The following is an 18,144-nucleotide window of genomic DNA, read 5'->3' as shown; positions in this document are numbered from 1 at the left end:
GTGTGCTTCTGCTTAACTATATGTTGTATACCACGTGAAAAGTTAAGGACCAGGGCTGGAGCGATAGCACAGTGGGTAGGGCCCTTGCCTTGTATGCAGCCAACCCATGTTCGATCCCCAACATCCCACATGGTCCCCCAAGCACTGCCTGGACTGATTCCTTGGTGCAGAGCCAGAACTTTGCTGGGTGTGGCCACAAAACAAAACAAAACAAAAACAATCGCTGAGTTAAGGACCTTCAGAGCAGAGGCTGTGTTTTACTTGTATTCTCAGCACCTAGAGCAACCCAGCACATATTTTCTGTAAATACGGGACCCAGCGATGCTTGAATGGACTTTCTAGGACTGTTGCAACAAATGACTGTAAGCTCGGTGGTTTAAAACAACAGATTGGGACAGAGAGAGATAGTAGAAGTAAGGTACTTGCCTTGCGAGTGGCTGCTCCGGCTACAACAGTGCACGTATTGTTCTATGCGTAACACCAAGGGTGGCATGTGACCAGGAGTAAGCCCTGAGCACTGACAGGTGTGGCACCAAACCCAACAACAACAAACAGAAATGTACGATTTCAAATACAAAAGCTCCAAATGAAGGTCCTTCCCCTCACCCCCCCCCACAACCTTTTTATCCCACCTCCTTCTCCTCCTCTTCCTCAATCCAGCTCTGGCCATGGTTGCCATTGGTTGGCTGTGACTATACGTTTCAGCCTCTGACTTCATCTTCACGTGGATTAGTCTCCTCTCTGTCTATACTCTGCCTCTCGTAAAGACTCTTACTGCATTGAGGATCCTGTTGATGATCACGAATGATTATTTTTAATTAAACCACAACGAGACACACAGTTCCAAAGTTGTTCATGACTGGGTTTTAGTCATACAATGTTCCAACACCATCCTTCATCAGTGTACATTTCCACCACCAATGTCCCAAGTTTCCCTCCCCCTTTGCCTCCCCCTCCAGCCTATAACTGACATTATTTTCTCTTCTTCTTCTTCTTCTTCTTCTCCTTCTTCTTCTTCTTCTTCTTCTTCTTCTTCTTCTTCTTCTTCTTCTTCTTCTTCTTCTTCTTCTTCTTCTTCTTCTTCTTCTTCTTCTTCTTCTTCTTCTTCTTCTTCTTCTTCTTTTTCTTCTTCTTCTTCTTCTTCTTCTTCTTCTTCTTCTTCTTCTTCTTCTTCTTCTTCTTCTTCTTCTTCTTCCTCCTCCTCCTCCTCCTTCTTCTTCTCCTCCTCTTCCTCCTCCTCTTCCTCCTCCTCCTCTTTTTCCTCCTCTTTCTCCTCCTCCTCTTCCTCCTCCTTCTCTTTTTCCTTCTCTTCCTCCTCCTCCTCCTCATTCTCCTTCTTCTTTTTCTTCTTTTTCTCCCTCTGTCTCCCTCTCTTTCTCCCTCTCCCCCCCCCTTTTGGGCATTATGGCTTGCACAATAGGTTCTGAAAGCTAATCGTGTATCTACCTCCTTTCAGCACTCAGTTCTTGTTCAGAGTGATCATTTCCAGAATGATTTTTATCAGGAGATTCTTTAGTACCTATTTATCCTCAAATACTCTTTCATTTCAAAATTATTTTTATTGAATATTCGTGAGATAGACCATTACAAAGCTATTCATGATTGGGTTTCAGTCATGCAATAATGCAACACCCATCCCTCCACCAGTGCACATCCTCCTTTCTCCCCCACCATCCCCAAACAACGCCCTCTCCATAGTGTCACTATGGCAGGCACTTTTCTTCTTTCTCTCTCTCTCCTTTTATGCATTATGGTTTGCAATAAAGGTACTAAGAAGTCATCATATTTGTTCAAGGAGATCGGTATTTTTATCAGGAAGGTGCAGCTGGAGTAGTTTTTTTTTGACTGGGTGGCAACTTTGGGGTGTGGATGTGACTGCTGAGGAAGTTCAAGGAGGTGGCGGGGGGAGGCAGACCACCCCAACCATGAGAAAGCCTGGAGATTTCAGTCACAAAACCTGCACACCCAAATTTCCAGCAGATTATATTTCGGTGAGGTCCTGAGATGGTGGAGTCCCGGGACACGGAGGCGACTTTGGACTGTGAGAGCAAGTGGCTGCTGGGGCCTCTGCTTGGGCGGGCACCAGGCTGACCTGTCCCCCTCAGATTTACTCCGGTCTATTCAGCCTTACATGAGTCTGAGATTAGCAGTTTTTGAACTCTTTCGAGATTTATTTATGGGTTTATGAAGCAAGGCCATTAAATGAGCTTGTATGGCTCAGCCAGAGGTGGTTTGTGGGCGTGGCTTCCACATACCTGACCTTTGGCCATTGAATTTCTAGGGAAACTTGGTCCCAACTTGGTCCAGCCAGAGGCACAGCGGCAATTTTGGAGTATCAGGAAGCCTGAAGGCACCACCAGGCTGCTGATGCACTCGCCCTGCAGGTACTACCTGCTGGCAGCACTGCACCCCTCAAATACTCTTTCCAGGGGGCTGGAGTGATAGCACAGCGGGTAGGGCGTTTGCCTTGCACGCAGCCAACCGGGGTTCAAATCCCAGCATCCCATATGGTCCCCTGAGCACCGCCAGGGGTGATTCCTGAGTGCATGAGCCAGGAGTGACCCCTGTGCATTGCTGGGTGTGACCCAAAAAGCAAAAAAAAAAAAAATACTCTTTCCAAATTGAGCTGGATTCATAGATCCCAGGTCACAGTCATATCATTTAGTGGAGAAGGAGGTCAGAAGTCAACTCAGGGCAAACCATCATGCCTAAATTAGAGAGAGAAAGAGAGAGAGAGAGAAGAGAGGGGCCTGTCATAGAGGCAGGCTGGAGTGGGGGTGGTTTGAGAGGTACGAGAAGATAAAACTTGAAGGTGGGAGGGAAACTAGAGACGCTGGGCCTGGGAAACTACGCTGGTGCAGGGATGGTTGTTGGAATACTGTATAACTGAAGTGCGATCATGCACAAGTTTGTAATGCTCTCTCTATTCAATATAAATAAATACATGCATAAAAAGTTTAAAAAAATCAACTCATGACAGCAGTGAAAGGGTGATTTTTAAGACTTTTGAACCAAACGACTGAAAATGTACAATAAAAGCTCAGATAAGACTAAGAGAGGGAGACCATGTTGATGATGAAGAGAAGTTCTGGTGGATTTTTTTTTTTTTAGGTGCTGAAAATCAAATATGGATCCTCACCCATGCGGGGTTCATACTGTACCCCTAGCTACTTCTCAGATTCCTGATTGTGTGTGATGTGGTGTGGTGTGTGTGTGTGTGTGTGTGTGAGAGAGAGAAGGGGGGGAATGTTCTCTTTTTTTAACTAGACAAAGAACTTTATTTTATTATTATTATTATTATTTTGCTTTTTGGATCACACCTGGCGATGCACAGGGGTTACTCCTGGCTCTGCACTCAGGAATTACCCCTGGTGGTGCTCAGGGGACCATACGGGATGCTGGGAATCGAACCCGGGTTGGCCGCGTGCAAGGCAAACGCCCTACCCGCTGTACTATTGCTCCAGCCCCTAGACAAAGAACTTTATTAGCCATTGTTTGAAACTTTATTCCCAAGCTTCTTCAGCTTAACTAGCTGCAAAGAATGACTTGTATATGAGCAAAACATAAAAGAACTGCAGTGTCCAAGGGGCTTGAGCTTAAAAATATTAGATTTAGATCTTAATAGACCCATGAACATTCTTTTAAAAGCGTTCATAATATAAATAAATAAATATAAAATAGTAGCTCCCAGTAACTTATTCAAGTTTTATCTTCTTCAGAAGTTGACTCAATTCATTTCGCTTCATTCTTGGAAGACTCATCGAAATTCTCCACAAGACGTAGGGTATTCTGGGAGTCAAATTGACCTGGTGCAAGCAAAGCACGAGTTTTTTTTTCCTTTTTTTCTTTTTTAAATTTTTATTAGTGAATCACTGTGGGGTACAGTTACATACTTAGGAACTTTCATGTTTGTATTTAGTTTACATCCCTCCACCAGTGCCCCTTCTCCTCCACCAATGATCCCAGTATCTCTCCCACCACCCCCATCCCAACCCCCACGACCCCACCCTGCCTCTGCGGCAGGGCATTCTCTTTTGTTCTCTCTCCTGTTGGATGTTGTAGTTTGCAATAAAGGTATTGAGCGCCCTTCATGTTCGGTCTATATTCTACTTTTGGTGCGCAGCTTGCAACCCGAGTGGGTCCTCCCAACACTCTCTACTAGGTGTTCCCTGTCTCTGCTAAGGCACGAGTTTTAGCCCCTTGCCCTAGCTCCCAGTCCCCCATCCCATGGGGGCTTTACGCGTTGAGATACATAAGGCATCAGATGCCTGGAGCCTGTCCCTATCTCAAGACAGCCTAGGGGACAGCTTCACTCATTTTTCCCCCTCTGTTTTTGGGGTGTTGGGGCTCAAATCTGCAAGTCACACATTCAGAGGATCGTGCTTGTCCTCTGGGTCCGTTTCTCCATCCTCTATGGCATCTTCTTCGCCAGAGTTGGGAGTCTGCGGCTTCCATTTCCGTTGCTTCTTTCCTCTGACCAAGTGTTGTGACAGCGTCTAATTCACTCCTGTGCCTCTACCACGCTGCCGCAGGAACGGTGCGGCAGCTCGCGGCCTGCTAGAGCCCACGCACCTTGGCATCAGGCAGAGTCCCGCCACTCCGGGCGAGACCCGAGCTTGCCTCAGTTCCCTATTTGCGAAGACGGAAAACGAGGGTCCTGGGCGTGCAGGTGGGGCGCCTACCGGGAGTTTCTCTCCCCGGCCCCAAAGAGTGTTTCCTTAAGTGCTCAAAGAAAGGGTAAACGGAGAGGAGTCACAGGTGCATGGGTGCACCCGGGGTGCTCGGTAGTGCAGGTGCCCGTCCTCACGCTGCTGTACGTTTCAAAGAACTAGGGTGTTGTCTGCCCCCCTCGGAGATCTCCCTGGAAAAGCTTTGCCCATCCTGAACGTCCCGAGGCAACGCTGTAGAACTGCCCGACGACTGCCCAGAGCCTTCTGGAGAGGGACACCACCCTTAGCCCGTCTTCCGGGTGAGGGGAAAAACCCGACGATTGCCTACACCTCCGCGTCGATGCCCAACATGGTGCCGCCCGGCTCCTTGTACGGAGCGCCAAGATGGCGGCCGCCGCCAGGAAGCGGCCATGTTCGACCCACGTGACCCGGGCCCCGGCCCGAGGTGGCCGGAACGTGACGCCCGGCGGGGGCGGGGCGGCTCCCGCGCAGCCTCGGCGTCGGGCGTCTCGTGACAGGTACTTCCGGTCGGGGCGGCGGCGGTGGCGGAAGTGGGAGCGGAGCCGGAGTCTTGGCCATAAAGCCCGAGGCGGCGGCGGCGGCGGCGTCGGAGGCTCGGAGAGCGCCCAGGAGCCGGCCGGACCCGCGACGTGGACTCGGCCCGCGCGCCCGCCCCCCTGCTCGCACACCCTCGTCGGCGGGAGCCCCCCGCGCAGCGGCCGAGGTAAGCGGCGGGCTCGGCCCGGCCCCATCCCCCCCCTCCGCGGCCCGCGGCGGCCGGCCGGGCCCGGGGCCGGCCCGGGGCCGCGCCCGGGTCAGAGGCCGCGCCGCCTCCCCCCCGGCCGGGCGGTCACCGGCGCCTCGTTGGTGGCCCAGCGCGCCGGGCCCGGTGACCGCTGGCCCCGGCCGCCCCGGGACGCGCGCGCGCGCGGCCGGCGCCGACCTCCCCGCCCGGGGTCCGCCCGCGCCGCCGCCGCCGACCCCGCTCCCCCCGCGGCCGCCGGGCCCGGAGTCGGTCACGTGGGCCGCGCCGGCCGCGCACACGCGGGCCCCGCGAGCGCCGTGTCCGGAGCGGCGCGTCCCGGCCGGCGCCGGAGAAGTTCTCAAACTTGGGGGACGCGGGCCGAGGCCCGGGGGGCCGGGCATGTCCGCGGGGCGCGCCGCGGGCCGCGGGGAAGAGGGGCGCCCAGAGAGCTCGGGGATAATAACAATCGTAACAGCGAGCGTGGGGCGCGCTTTGTGTGCACCGCCGCGCGCGAGCCTGCTACGCAGACGCCGAGGGTTGGTGCTCAGACCCCCCGGGAGCCGTGGGAGTGCCCACTTGCGGAAGAGGGGGTCGGGAGGGCCAGAGGGGCTCGTTGAACGGAGGCCACGCAGCCAGTGAGAAGGGAGTGGGGGTGGCAGGCCCAGGCCGTCGCCCTCCGGGGCCTGGGCCCAGCCTGCTGGTCGCGCTGCCCAAAGGTGCCCAGAGATTGGGGGTTCCTGTCTCCTGCCCCCGGGTCCCTGCCTCCCCTGCCTCCCTCCCTTCCAGTGCGGTGGTTGGCAAGCGGGCCGGGGGTTCCAACCGGGCCGGGGGTTCGTAGGGTGGTGAGCGGAGAGAGCTGTGCCCGGGACTTGGGTCAGGGGGGGAAAGTTGGCCGCCGAGATCTGTCCGACGTGTGAGTCCGGCAGCCCGGCCCGTGAACTTTGCCTGCAACCTTGAGCGGCCCGTGGTAAGCCGTTGGTGCTCTTCTGTCGAAAATACTGTAATGTGCTCTTTGGATGGCGAAGAACAGACCCTTGTCTTTCTCCTTGTGACTTAAGGCAGCTGATTTGCCCGCATGACTTCTGGCCCCTGGATTACTGAAGTCTCCTGTTGGCCGGTGCCCTGGGCAGCCTGGGGAGTCCCGATCTGAATCTAGGATCCGGGTAGGAGTCGTGAGGAGCCGGCCCAGCCGAAGCCGAGACCTCACTGCGTGTTGTTTAGAACTTCCTTTGCTGGCTAGGGATGACCCGTGTGAGTAACTAGGCTGGTAGCCTCAAAGCATGTTTCCAGTTTAGAGAAGAGCGATTGATGAGCACCGCTCCGACATTCATCAGATGTTTCTGAGTGGCTCCCACATCCCAGGCATTACTGGATATTGACTCAGGGAGGTAGGCATGGGTCCTGTCCTCAAGGAATTTTAAAGGGTGAGTATTCATAGCCAGGAATTCTGTTGTGGAATGCCTTGGCTCTCAGTGAACTGACTTTTTTTTTGTTTGTTTGTTTTGGTCCATACCCCACGATGCTCAGGGGTTGCTTCTGGCGCGGCACTCAGGAATTACTCCTGCCAGTGCTCGGGACCGTCCGGGATGCTGGGGATCAAACCCAGGTGGGCTGTATGCAAAGCAAACTGCCTGCCCTCTCTGATGTCACTCTGGCCCCAAACTTGAGATTTGGGGGAAGAGGAGTTTGGGGAGTGGGGGCAGCCTGCCAGGCATTGCTTGTGGGGACCCCGGTGACCTCACTGACAATTCTCAGCCAGCCAGACGAGCGGTTCAGAACAAGGCCCTGAGGAGGTGGTGCCACCTGGGCCCTGTGGCATCAGGGATGCTCGTGCCTCCCCAGCAGTGCTGGGGGCCCCCAGAGCTGCACTGGGTGATGCTCAGGGGACCATTTGGTGCCAGGAATCAAATCTGGATCCAAGGCTTGCATGCAGCCAACCTGGATTCTCCTTAGTACACCTGAACCGTGCCAGGAATGAGCCCTGAGTTCCATGGGGTGTGGCCCCCAAAAAACAAAAACAGAACAAATTCTGGTGGGGCTCAACTGCCTCAGGCCCCTGGAAAGTGGAGTTAGTAATCCAGTCTCATGGTGTGACTAATCTGAAGGTTTGGCTCACTTGGGGTTGGTGGCCTGAGAGCCAAACCCCCGCAGTGCTCAGAAGATGCCTCTTGCGATGTTGGGGGGTGACCGTGTGGCTTAAGAGTTTGAACCTGGGCCTCCCCTGTGCAAAAGCACATGGCTACCCTTAGCCACAGAATTTGTATAGTTTGCTTTTGAAAAGAGCAATTCTAGGGGCTGGAGTGATAGCACAGCGGGTAGGGCGTTTGCCTTGCACGCGGCCGACCCGGGTTCGAATCCCAGCATCCCATATGGTCCCCTGAGCACCGCCAGGGGTGATTCCTGAGTGCATGAGCCAGGAGTGACCCCTGTGCATCGCCGGGTGTGACCCAAAAAAAAAAAAAAGCAAAAAAAAAAAAAAAAAAGAGCAATTCTAGAGAAGATCATATTACAGTTTCTAATTGATCAGTCTTTGAATTGTAACCTTCAGTACTAAATTTGTTTCTTTTATTCTTGTGGCTTTTTTTTGGGGGGGGGGTTCACTGGGGGAATCTTTGTAATTGCCATTTTGTACAGCAAGTGTCATTTGTTGTCCTGCTCCAGCTAGGCATTTCTTGGCACACTGGATTTTTTTTCTTCAAGCTAGTTTGTGGCTCCTCCTAGTCACATACCCGTGTCATCTCTGACGGAAACCTCCGCTGCCCCTCCCCATGACTGCTCCACCCGCCTCCTTTAACAGGGGCTGTCCCCGGGCTGCCCAAGCAGCCAAGCATGGCGGGGAGGGCGTTTGCCCTGCATGTGACCGACCTGGGTTCGGTCCCCATCATCCCATATGGTCCCCTGAGCACCGCCAGGAGTGATTGTTGAGTGTGGAGCCAGGAGTAACCGGTGAGCATCCCCCCCCAGTGTGCCCCCCCCAAAAAAAAAAATGGCCGTGAGATGTGGGCTATAGCTCAGTGGTTAAGCTCTGGCCTTGTGTGTAGGAGGCAAATTTGAACCCCAGCAGCACCAAAAAAATCAGTGGAACGTGAGTTTTGCCTCGGTGGTGGAAGGGCATGAATAAACAAACAGAAGGGTGGAATGTAGAAGACACTTTTAAAAATAGCTTTATTGGTCTGTTCCTCCAGGTAATTATTAGCAACCACTTGTGCCTGTGTGTACAGCCCCGGACAGCCTGGCCTGAGCCCTCCCAACTCCGAAGTCTGTGTCCTGCTTTAGGGCCACCTCTGGCTTTGAATCTGATTCTTGAGCCCACTGCCGAGTGAAGCCAAAAAAAAAAAAAAAAGAAAGCTTTCTATAGATGTGCGTGCATGTGTAGGCATTTCAGTTACAAGGCTCACATTGTGTTCCGGCGTGTATATGTTTCAGGGGTGCAGTGTTCCCACACTCCAGTGCAGTGCCAGCATCTCCCACCACTTGCTCGGGGCTCCTCAAACCCCCACCACCGCCACCCCCATTTACTACTTTGGCTTTTGAAAAATCTGAAGAGATAGGCACTCAGGAAAAAAATCATTGTATCACTGTCATCCCGTTGCTCATCGATTTGCTCGAGCGGGCACCAGTAACGTCTCCATTGGGAGACTTGTTACTGTTTTTGGCATGTCACTGTTTTTGGCATATTGAATACGCCATGGGGAGCTTGCCAGGCTCTGCCGTGCAAGAGCAGGATACTGGCCGTATCTGCGAGCATCAGAGAGTATCTGGCGGGATACTCTCGGTAGCTTACCAGGCTCTCCGAGGGGGACGGAAGAATCGAACCCAGGTCGGCCGCGTGCAAGGCAAACGCCCTTCCCGCTGTGCTATGGCTCCAGCCCCAGAAAAAAATCTGCCCTTAAATTTTGTATTTATTTTCTGTAACAAGCCTAAAGCGCGCATCTGTGATCAACCTTAACGTCGTTTGTGAGATTTGCCATCGTGCCTGTAATGAATTGTCTCATTCTCCCTCTGTGAGGCCGTGCATGTGGCTGAGGATTTCAGGGAGTCTGGACGAGGTTTTGGGGGGGGGGAGGGGCAGCCTGAGTAAAGCTGCTGAGTGATTCCCTGACACTGATGTCATCCTCTGAAGCTCTAGAAATCACGTCTGTGTGTGGCGCCCCCGTCCCCCTCCCCCCCACACGATTCCAGAGCTCTGGGCTCTTTCCCGCTGGCGGTCTTGGCTGAGCCCTCCTCTCCCGTCCTGTGCGTGTGTGTCCTGCACGCCCGTTTCTCATTGTCACTGCCTGCAGAGCCGTTTGCAGTGTGTGGGTCTCTTAAGTTATTTGTCCTCACACCGTCCCTCTGGTCTCGGACTTTTCCCTCCCATCCAGGGCATCAAATAGGGAAAAAAACAAAGACCAGCTCCAGGTGGATTTCTGTGTGAAAGGTTCTCGATGGTGCTTGTGGCCCGTGGGGTCTGAATCCAAGGTGAAAGTGTTGCGGTGGGTGAAATCAGAACTGGCTTAGCGGTGTCTCCAGCTAGTTTCAATTTTAGTACTCCCAGGCTGTGATTTCAAAAACAAATTTAAGAATAGCTACTTGCAAAATGTCTCTGTGGGGGAGGAAGAGAGCTGGGGAGTTGGTTCCAGTGGTGACATGCTGTATCGGCCTTTTCGCTTGCCTGGAGATGTGCTCAGTCGGCGCAGGGCCGGCTCTGGCTGGGGCTGGTGATGTCATCACTGCTGTGCCCACGAGGCTGGTTCTGGTTTCCTGGTCGCCTCGGACTGCTTGCCTGGGGACAGGGCAGCTCTGCAGAAGCGCTGTCAGGGAGCTGGGCAGTGTCACCTTGGCAGGCCGAGACAGGCTCTTGGGAGTGGTTTGGGGAAGGGGCTTCGGGCAGGGTCTCCTGGCTCTCAGGTGCAGACGGCTGGCCCTGCTGGCCTTTCTCCAGGGAGCCCGCTCAGGTCAGGAGCTGGATCTTGACTGTGAAGGGACTGGTTGCACCGCCGCTTGCCTCTCCTTGGGGGCAGTTGCAATTTAAAAAATATTTTCCATTTGATGAGCGTTTCAGTTTTTATTTTCATTTTAGTTTCTAAGGCCACATCCACCAGTGCTCAGGGTTTATTCCTGGCTCTCTGCTTGAGGATCACTCCTGGTGAGGCTCGGGGGGTGATGGGGGGGATGCCCTATGGGGTGCTAGGGATCAAAATCCAGGCCAGCTCTCACCCTCCCCCTCGCCCCGCAAGTACCCTTGCAGCTGAACTATCTGTCCAGCCCAGACGTTTTAGTTTCCAGTTGTTTGAGAGTGCATGAGGAAGGTCCTGTGAGCTAACTTGAGAAACCCAGTTGTAACAGACTTAATGAAAAACAAGAAAGAATCCGAGCTCTTAGATACTCTGGTCGTCACTCTACCCAAACAATTCTCTGAGCACTTAGAAATCTAGGGGTCCCCCCAGTTGCTGGATCATCTTGGCAGTTCACAGGTTATGACACCCCATGGGCCAGAGAGAGAATACAGGGTTTAGGCACTTGTATTCCTGGCACACATGGCCCCCGGCACTGGCAGGAGTGACTCCTGAGCACTGCCAGCTGTGACCTTAAGAAAACTGAAATGAGCCCCTTTAATTCCGTTGATCTTGTACACTTAGTTGGTGGTTGTGAAAGAGCTTGAATGTTTTGTAGGAACTTTCCTGTACATATTTGCCTTTCGATGCTTATTTTTGGTGGGGGATGGGGGGGTGGCCCAACTGTTGCTCGGGGGCTCTTCTGACTCCGGCCTGGGTCTCCTGGCTGTGCTGGGGCGGACCATATGGGATGCTGGAGATGGGAAGCAGGTGGGCGCCTGCAAGGCAAAGGCCCTCCGGTTGTACTGTGGCTCCGGCCCGTCTTTTGCTCCTCGTAGATCGCCGTGTGGTGCTTGCAGCTTGCACAGGGCCCCCTGCCCCAGCTCTGGAGAGGGGGTGATGGTGGCGGCAGCTCTCCCGCTGCTGGAGTGCTGACAGGGCTCTGCTCTGCTGTCCATGCTACGGGGGTAGTACGCCGGCCGGGGAGTCCCAGCCCTAGACAAATGGATATATCTTCCATTTAAAAATATATGTATTAGGGGCTGGAGCAATAGCACAGCGGGTAGGGCGTTTGCCTTGCACATGGCTGACCCGGGTTCGATTCCCAGCATCCCATATGGCCCCCTGAGCACTGCCAGGGGTAATTCCTGAGTGCAGAGCCAGGAGTAACCCCTGTGCATCGCCGGGTGTGATTCAAAAAGAAAATGTGTGTGTGTATGTGTATATATATATATATATATATATTTTTTTTTTATAAAACAGTTCACAGTATTTGGTTACATTTCATATTCAAACACCAATCCCACCACCACTACACCTTCCATCATCATATTTTAGGTATGTTCATCCTGAACCCAATCCCTGCCCCAAAGCAGAACCGAAATAATATATTTTGTATTGTTTGTTATGAAAAACCGCTGAAAATGCTACCAAAAAGTATCCTTAGGGGCTGGAGCGATAGCACAGCCAAAAACCAACAGGGGGGAGGAAGCTATTGGAGACTGGGGGGATGACCCAAGAGCTGGAGTCACAAGCTCTGCATATGGGAGCCCTGCTAGGTGAGGCTCCAAAAAAATAATAACAACAGTGGAAAATGGGTGAATTTTCATTGATTTAGAGGTCCCTTTAGTCACCATCCTCTAGGATCATGAATCTGCTGCTTTTTAACACTTTTGTGATTTTTACTTTATTTTATTTGAGCCACACCTGGTGGTGGTCAGGGGTGACTCGCAGAGGCCCTCAGGGGGCGAGTGCTGGGGTTTGTACCTGGTTTCCCAGATGCAAAGCTGCTCGCTGGCCCCAGCCCTGGAGGGTGCCCGCCCTGGCTGCGCCTGACGTGGCGCCGTGGGAAAGGAACTGCAGAGTGTGCCCTCTGCATAGCAGGGTTCTGTCCTGGTTTTGCTTGGGGGGCCACGCCTAGTGGTATTTAGGGGCTACTCCTGGTGGTGCTCAGGAAGCACCACCTGGGCCAGGACCCTGCATGTAAAGGATGAGGGGGGGAGGGGGGGTAGCTTGTAGTTTGTGACTGTTAGTAGTAGGACTGTGTGATTCCCTGGTGTATATCCTCTGATACGTAAATTTCTTATGAATTTAATATTGAGGAGAATGGAGACCTGAGTTTTGGGGTTGGAATCTGTGTCCACTAACATGCCATCACAGAGTGCTCAGACTGGGTGAGTTAGAGAAGGGTGATCTGGGCCAGATAGCCGAGTAGGTAGGGCGTTTGCCCGAGCATGGCTGACATGGGCTTGATTCCCCAGCTCCCATAGGGTCCCCTGAGCGCAGAGCCAGGAGTATCCCCGCCCCCCCGAAGAAAAAAGTAATCTTGGGACTGGAGCAGTCGTAGAGTGGGCTGATCCCCTGAGCACAGAGCCAGGAGTAAGCCCAGAGCACTGTAGTGTGTGGGCCAAAAACAACAATGACGAGGAAGGAGGAAATTTTATTGCCCCCCCACCCCAAAGAGCTCGGTGAGGGCGAGCTCTGCGTGTGCAAGGGACCAGATTCTGTCCTTGACACCTTCTCGGCCCCTCACCCACAGCACCCTGGGTGTGGCCCTTTAGGCCCTTAGGGTCCCCAGCACAGCTGGGCCTGACCACTGAGCCCTCCTGCCTGGCTCACTGAGGACTGAGCCCAGCCTGGGAAGTCCCCTTCCCCCACCCCCTCTGTGAAGGTTGTTCTACCGGTTTACGCCCCACCAGCCGTGGAGGGCTGTTCAAGCACTCACATCTTGGCCAACGCTTGCTATTTGCTTTCAGCCTTTTCCCTTGCCAGCGTGGGTGCTCCTTGAGGGTCACGGAAGTTGTTTCTGGAGCAGAATATGTTAACTTTGTGCTTAGAATCCGGGCCTATTTCTGCTGGTGAAATTGGTCCCAGAATGTCTTGTGGGCTTTAAACCTGAGCTGGCAGTCAGCGGCTTCGTTCAGACTTTCCTTTGTTCTGGCATGTTGGGCTGTAATGACTCCGGCCCAGAGCGTCAGGACCCTGGGTAGGGCACTTGTCTTGCTACAGCCGACCTGGGTTGGGTCCCCAGCACCCCATAGGGTCCCCTGAGCCCGCCAGGGGTAAGCCCTGAGCACCCCTCTGGGTGCTTCCCAAATTAAAAGATAAATAAACGGAAAACTGGATTCCCTCCTGTGCCTGGTAGAGGTAGGTCTATTTTACACCTACACTGACCTCTTAAAATATTAGTTGGCGTTTGTCCTGTAGCTTTCTGCCTCTTTGATCTTGAGTTTTGATTCTGCTCTTTCGAACTTAGTTTGGTTTAAGTTAATTCCTTTGTCCTCCACTCTCAGTTCCTGGAGGGCCAGGATGAGTCATCCTTTAAGATTCATCTTGAAATATTACTCAAGTCAAGTTTAAAGTACTTAGAGTTGTGACTTTGCGCTGGGGGTGGGGGGTTGTGGCTGGGTGGGACCTTGGGGCCCACTGTGCTCAGGGCTTACCCTGGTAGGGCTCAGGGGATCCTGACGTAGTGCCGGGGATCGAACCCAGGTCAGCCACATGCAAGGTGAGCACCCTCCCGGCGGGACTGTCACCTGTCACCTAATATTGCGCTGTGAAAGTCAGGCTTGTGTGCCAGGGGTTAGTGTGGGACCCTCTGGAGACGCTGTTCTGTCTGCACGGACAGGATTTTAGCACCTACTTGGGGAGAACACTTCGGGGCTGTCAGGTCGGGGCGGGGGGCACCTACTCTTGCCTTGCAGGCGCCCGTGGCAGCACAACATGGGTTCAGATCCCTGGCACCAGGACTGTGGCCCCAAAACACCTCCGAAGAAAGAGAAGAAAACTCTGCTTGGGCGCCACAGGGAGTCAGGTTAGAGCGCGGGAGGTTTCGGAATCGCAAAAACCAGGCAGGCCAGGGCACTGAAAATAATGGAGAGAAATTAAATCTAAAGTTGTCGGTTCTCTGGATTAGTTCAACACTGAGTGGATTTTAGATGGATTGATAGGAAAGGGGAAGCCTGCGACACCGTCACAGTTGGCAGCCGTGCCGCACGCCATCACTGGAGGGCCCGCTGGCACGGGGGCGTAGGGGCAGCCCGCAGGCACGCCGGGCGGGGCGTGTTGCAGAGTGATGCCCGGGGCACGCTAGGCAGAGCCGCGGCCTCCTGAGCTGACCTGCTGGAGCGAGGAGACTCCGAGGCAGTTGGCCTTTATTTATTTATTTATTTTTAATTCTTTTATTACAGTTGGCCTTTAGGAACACAGGGTGAGAGATCAGGGCCACCCGCCCTGCAGCGCAAGTGCTGGTCACTCTGGGGGTGCGGCTCTCTCAGGCTCCCTCCCTGGTGTCCACATGGTCAGTGTGTGCGATACCATATCCAGGCCTGTGTGCCCCCACCACCGAGGCAGCAGAGGAAAGGCGCTGGAGGTGAGAGCGGGGGCAGGGAGCGCCCCGGGCCGGTGCAGGCGAGACCCCAGGTGCTGGGCACTTTGGGTGTGGCCTCAGGGCCCCTCTCTCCTGTTTTGCTTTGTGTCTTGTTTGGGGGACACCTGGCGATGTGCAGGGATCAATCCTGGTGGGGCTTTGGGGGGATCCTCTGGTGCCGGGGGTTTGAACCTGGGTTAACTGCGCATGGCAAGCATCTCTCCAGCCCCTCGGACCGCCTCCTGTTTTTAAAGAACACGAGGGCCCGATACAGAGGGTCTAGAGCTACGACATTGGATGTGTCTGGCCTGGTTCAGTCCCTAGCACCCCATATGATCAGTTCCTGAGTGCAGTGCCAGGAGTATCCCGAGTATTGCAAGGGAGTGGGCTGGAGAAAGGGTAGTTGCACTGTGGGCTCCTCTTCAGCACGGGAACTCTATTTTGATGGGGGAAATGTTTGGGGTAACCTGGAGTTGATATCAAAAGCTTTGAGTGTTGAGAACAGTTCTTACAGCCCCACCCCTCCCCCCAAAAATACAAAACCATCAACAACAACAAAACACCGTCAGCTAAGTCTGTGCCTATAAACTTTTTTTTTTTGCTTTTTGGGTCACACCCAGAGATGCTCAGGGGTTACTCCTGGTTTTGCACTCAGGAATTGCTCCTGGCAGTGCTTGGGGGACCATATGGGATGCCGGGGATCGAACTCGGGTCAGCCGCGTGCAAGGCAAACGCCCTACCCGCTGTGCTATCGCTCCGGTCCCTGTGCCTATAAACTCTTAACTGTTGATTTGCTACGTTTAGAAAACTTGATGGGCAGCACCTGATTGCCTGGGCTGGCCAGGAGTGATCCCTGAGCATTGTCTGGTGTGGCCCAAAATCCAGGGAAGGAAAAGAGGAAAACCGAGAGCTTGAGAAAGGCAGAAGCGCCGCACTCCTGCTGAGGGCCGGGGGGCCTCAGGGGGCAGCGATGCTTTGCCTGTGGGGATCTGGCCCCAGACTCCTCTTCCTGGGTCCTGCTTTCCAGGAAACGTGTTTCTGTCTGAAAGTAGCCTTCAGCTTTTCCCTCTGGCATGAATGTGGTCCTTGGAAGGAGGTGTCTGCACGAGCAGTTTCTATGTCTTCATGGCGCTCATCCTGGTGGTGGCGGCCTCACAGCTGAGTCCTCACCTCTTCCCAGATGCGGACACGGCCCCCAAGGACAGCACCCCAGCAGGAGGCGCGGCCAGACTGGGTCAGCACGTGTCTCCGGGTGGCAGGCTGGCTTTACTTGTTTATTCCCCAGCGCCAGTCCCACCCCCACGACACCTTCCCTCCACTTTTCTTCCATTTTCTCCAGTTTTCCCAACCATTCCTTAAGCCTGCCCCCATGGCTGGCCCGTAATAATTTGTATAATAGTTTGTTATGAATAATTTGCTAAGAGTCCGGCAAGCTACCGAGAGTATCCCTCCCGCACGGCAGAGTCTGGCAAACTCCCCGTGGCGTATTTGATTTGCCAAACACAGTTACAACGAGTCTCACAGTGGAGACATTACTGGTGCCCGCTCGAGCAAATTGATGAGCAACGGGATGACAGTGCTACAGTGAATTTGCTAAGAGAATGAGCAAAAAATGTTTCCTTAGAAGAAAGTAAGTGAAGATCACTGTGTCCCCCTTGAAGCCATTGAGCCCTTGTATAGGAGATTAGGGCGTGTGGTGACAGGCCCAGCCCTCCGCGATGTCTTGTTCCTCTGACTGGTTGCCTTCTGTGTCCCGTCCCTTCCGCTCTGGTGCTGGCAGACTTGCTTCCCCCCTTGCCTCCTTTTTTGGTTTTGTGGCCACACCTAGCTGTGGTCAGTGGCTGTTCCAGGTTGGCCTCGGGGGTCACTCTGTTGGTGCTTGGGGGACTCTGCAGTGCCCGTGACTGGGCTCGGCCTGTTGAGCGCTCTCTCTGAGTCTCCTTTCCCCCGTTTTTGTCCTCAAGAACTTTTCCTATTCGACCTTTGGCTCTTGGTGATGCCGCGGTGGCTTTTGCCGAGAAACTTGCCAGTTAGACCCCTCAGAAGCTCACGGGGCCTTTTGGCCACCCAGAAGCCACGCCTACATGGAGCCCTGACTGCTCACTCCTGATGGGCAGGACACCTCGCTACTAGGTGGCTAGTCTCTATTTTTGTTTGTTTGGGGTCACAGTTCTTACTCCAGGGCCTAGTCGTGGCTCTGCAGTCAGGAATCACTCTTGGTGGTGCTCTGGGGATCGAACCTGGGCTGACCACTTGCAAGGCAAGTGCCCTCCCTGCTGTACTATCATTCTGTTCTTGGCTGTCTTTCTTTAAAAGGATTTCTTCCTAGGGGCCGCCGCTGAGAGGTAGGAGTACAGCAGGTGCGGTGTTTGCCTTGCACGTGACTGACTTGGGTTTGAGCCCCAGCCTGCCAGGGCTGATCCCTGAACAGAGTAGCCAAGAGGAAGCCCTGAGCACTGCCTAGTGTGGCCCCCAAATAAAAACAAACAGAAAAGGATTTCCTTCTTTGTCACAGAAGCAGTATGGAAGTGGTTCTTTTTAATTTTTTATTTTCTAAATCACCATGAAATCACAGTTACTTATGATTGGGTTTCAGGCATACAGATGTTTCAACACCAGGCCCTTCACCAGTGTCCACCTCCTGGGGTTCTGAAAGGGAGCAATTCTCGATCATCTGGGTAATTCCGTGCCTGCCAGCCCAGCACACTGGGCTGGGGACTCTTGCTCTGGGGTCTCCCGGTGGTGCTGGGGGCTGCACTTGTGCCTCCTCCATGCAGCCTTCGACTCTCTTCCTCATAGATTTTTGTGTTTAAATAGAATGAGTTTTAGAGAACTGATGTTCTTTATGACCTTTTGTTTATTGTTTTGGAGCCACACCCAGCACTGCTCAGGGCTTAATCCTGGCTCTGCACTCAGGAATTACTCCTGGTGGTGCCTGGGGGACCATCTGGGATGCCAGGGACTGAACCCGGGTGTGCCGTGTGCAGGGCAAACACCCTGCCCGTTGTACTGTCTGGCCCTTTATGACCTGTTGATCCCTGCCGCAGGACATTTCTGCAGACTCGCAGTGGCCAGAGGTGGACCAGCCCTGGTACATCTTACTCTTCTGTAACTGGCTTTTCTCCAGCAGTGCTGGGGTCTCCGTGGTGCTGAGGCGGCCATCGAGTGCTCGGGTGAAACTCTGGGTCCTCTGTATACCACACTCTCCAGCCCTCGGGGCTTATCCCTGGCCCTGTAATTTGCTTTTCAGAATTTTCCTTTTCCTTCGGGGGAGTTTGGGAGCCACACCTAATTGTGCTCAGGGCTGCTCCCAGCTCTGGGGGA

The 18,144-nt window shown here is 53.8% G+C and overlaps 1 protein-coding gene across 1 annotated transcript in view; it reads left to right on the top strand.

The window, feature by feature from the left end:
• Positions 1 to 5,185: 5,185 nt before the first annotated feature.
• RAB7A (RAB7A, member RAS oncogene family) overlaps positions 5,186 to 18,144 on the top strand; it is a 50,181-nt gene continuing 37,222 nt past the window's right edge. Inside the window, exon 1 of the mRNA XM_055135178.1 lies at positions 5,186 to 5,394. The gene's annotated coding sequence lies outside the window, so the exon portion shown is untranslated. The remainder of the gene's footprint in view (positions 5,395 to 18,144) is intronic.

This window comes from Sorex araneus, chromosome 4 (genome assembly GCF_027595985.1).
Source record: "Sorex araneus isolate mSorAra2 chromosome 4, mSorAra2.pri, whole genome shotgun sequence".
Taxonomy (NCBI): Eukaryota; Metazoa; Chordata; class Mammalia; order Eulipotyphla; family Soricidae; genus Sorex; species Sorex araneus.
This window is presented reverse-complemented; position numbering and strand designations above follow the sequence as displayed.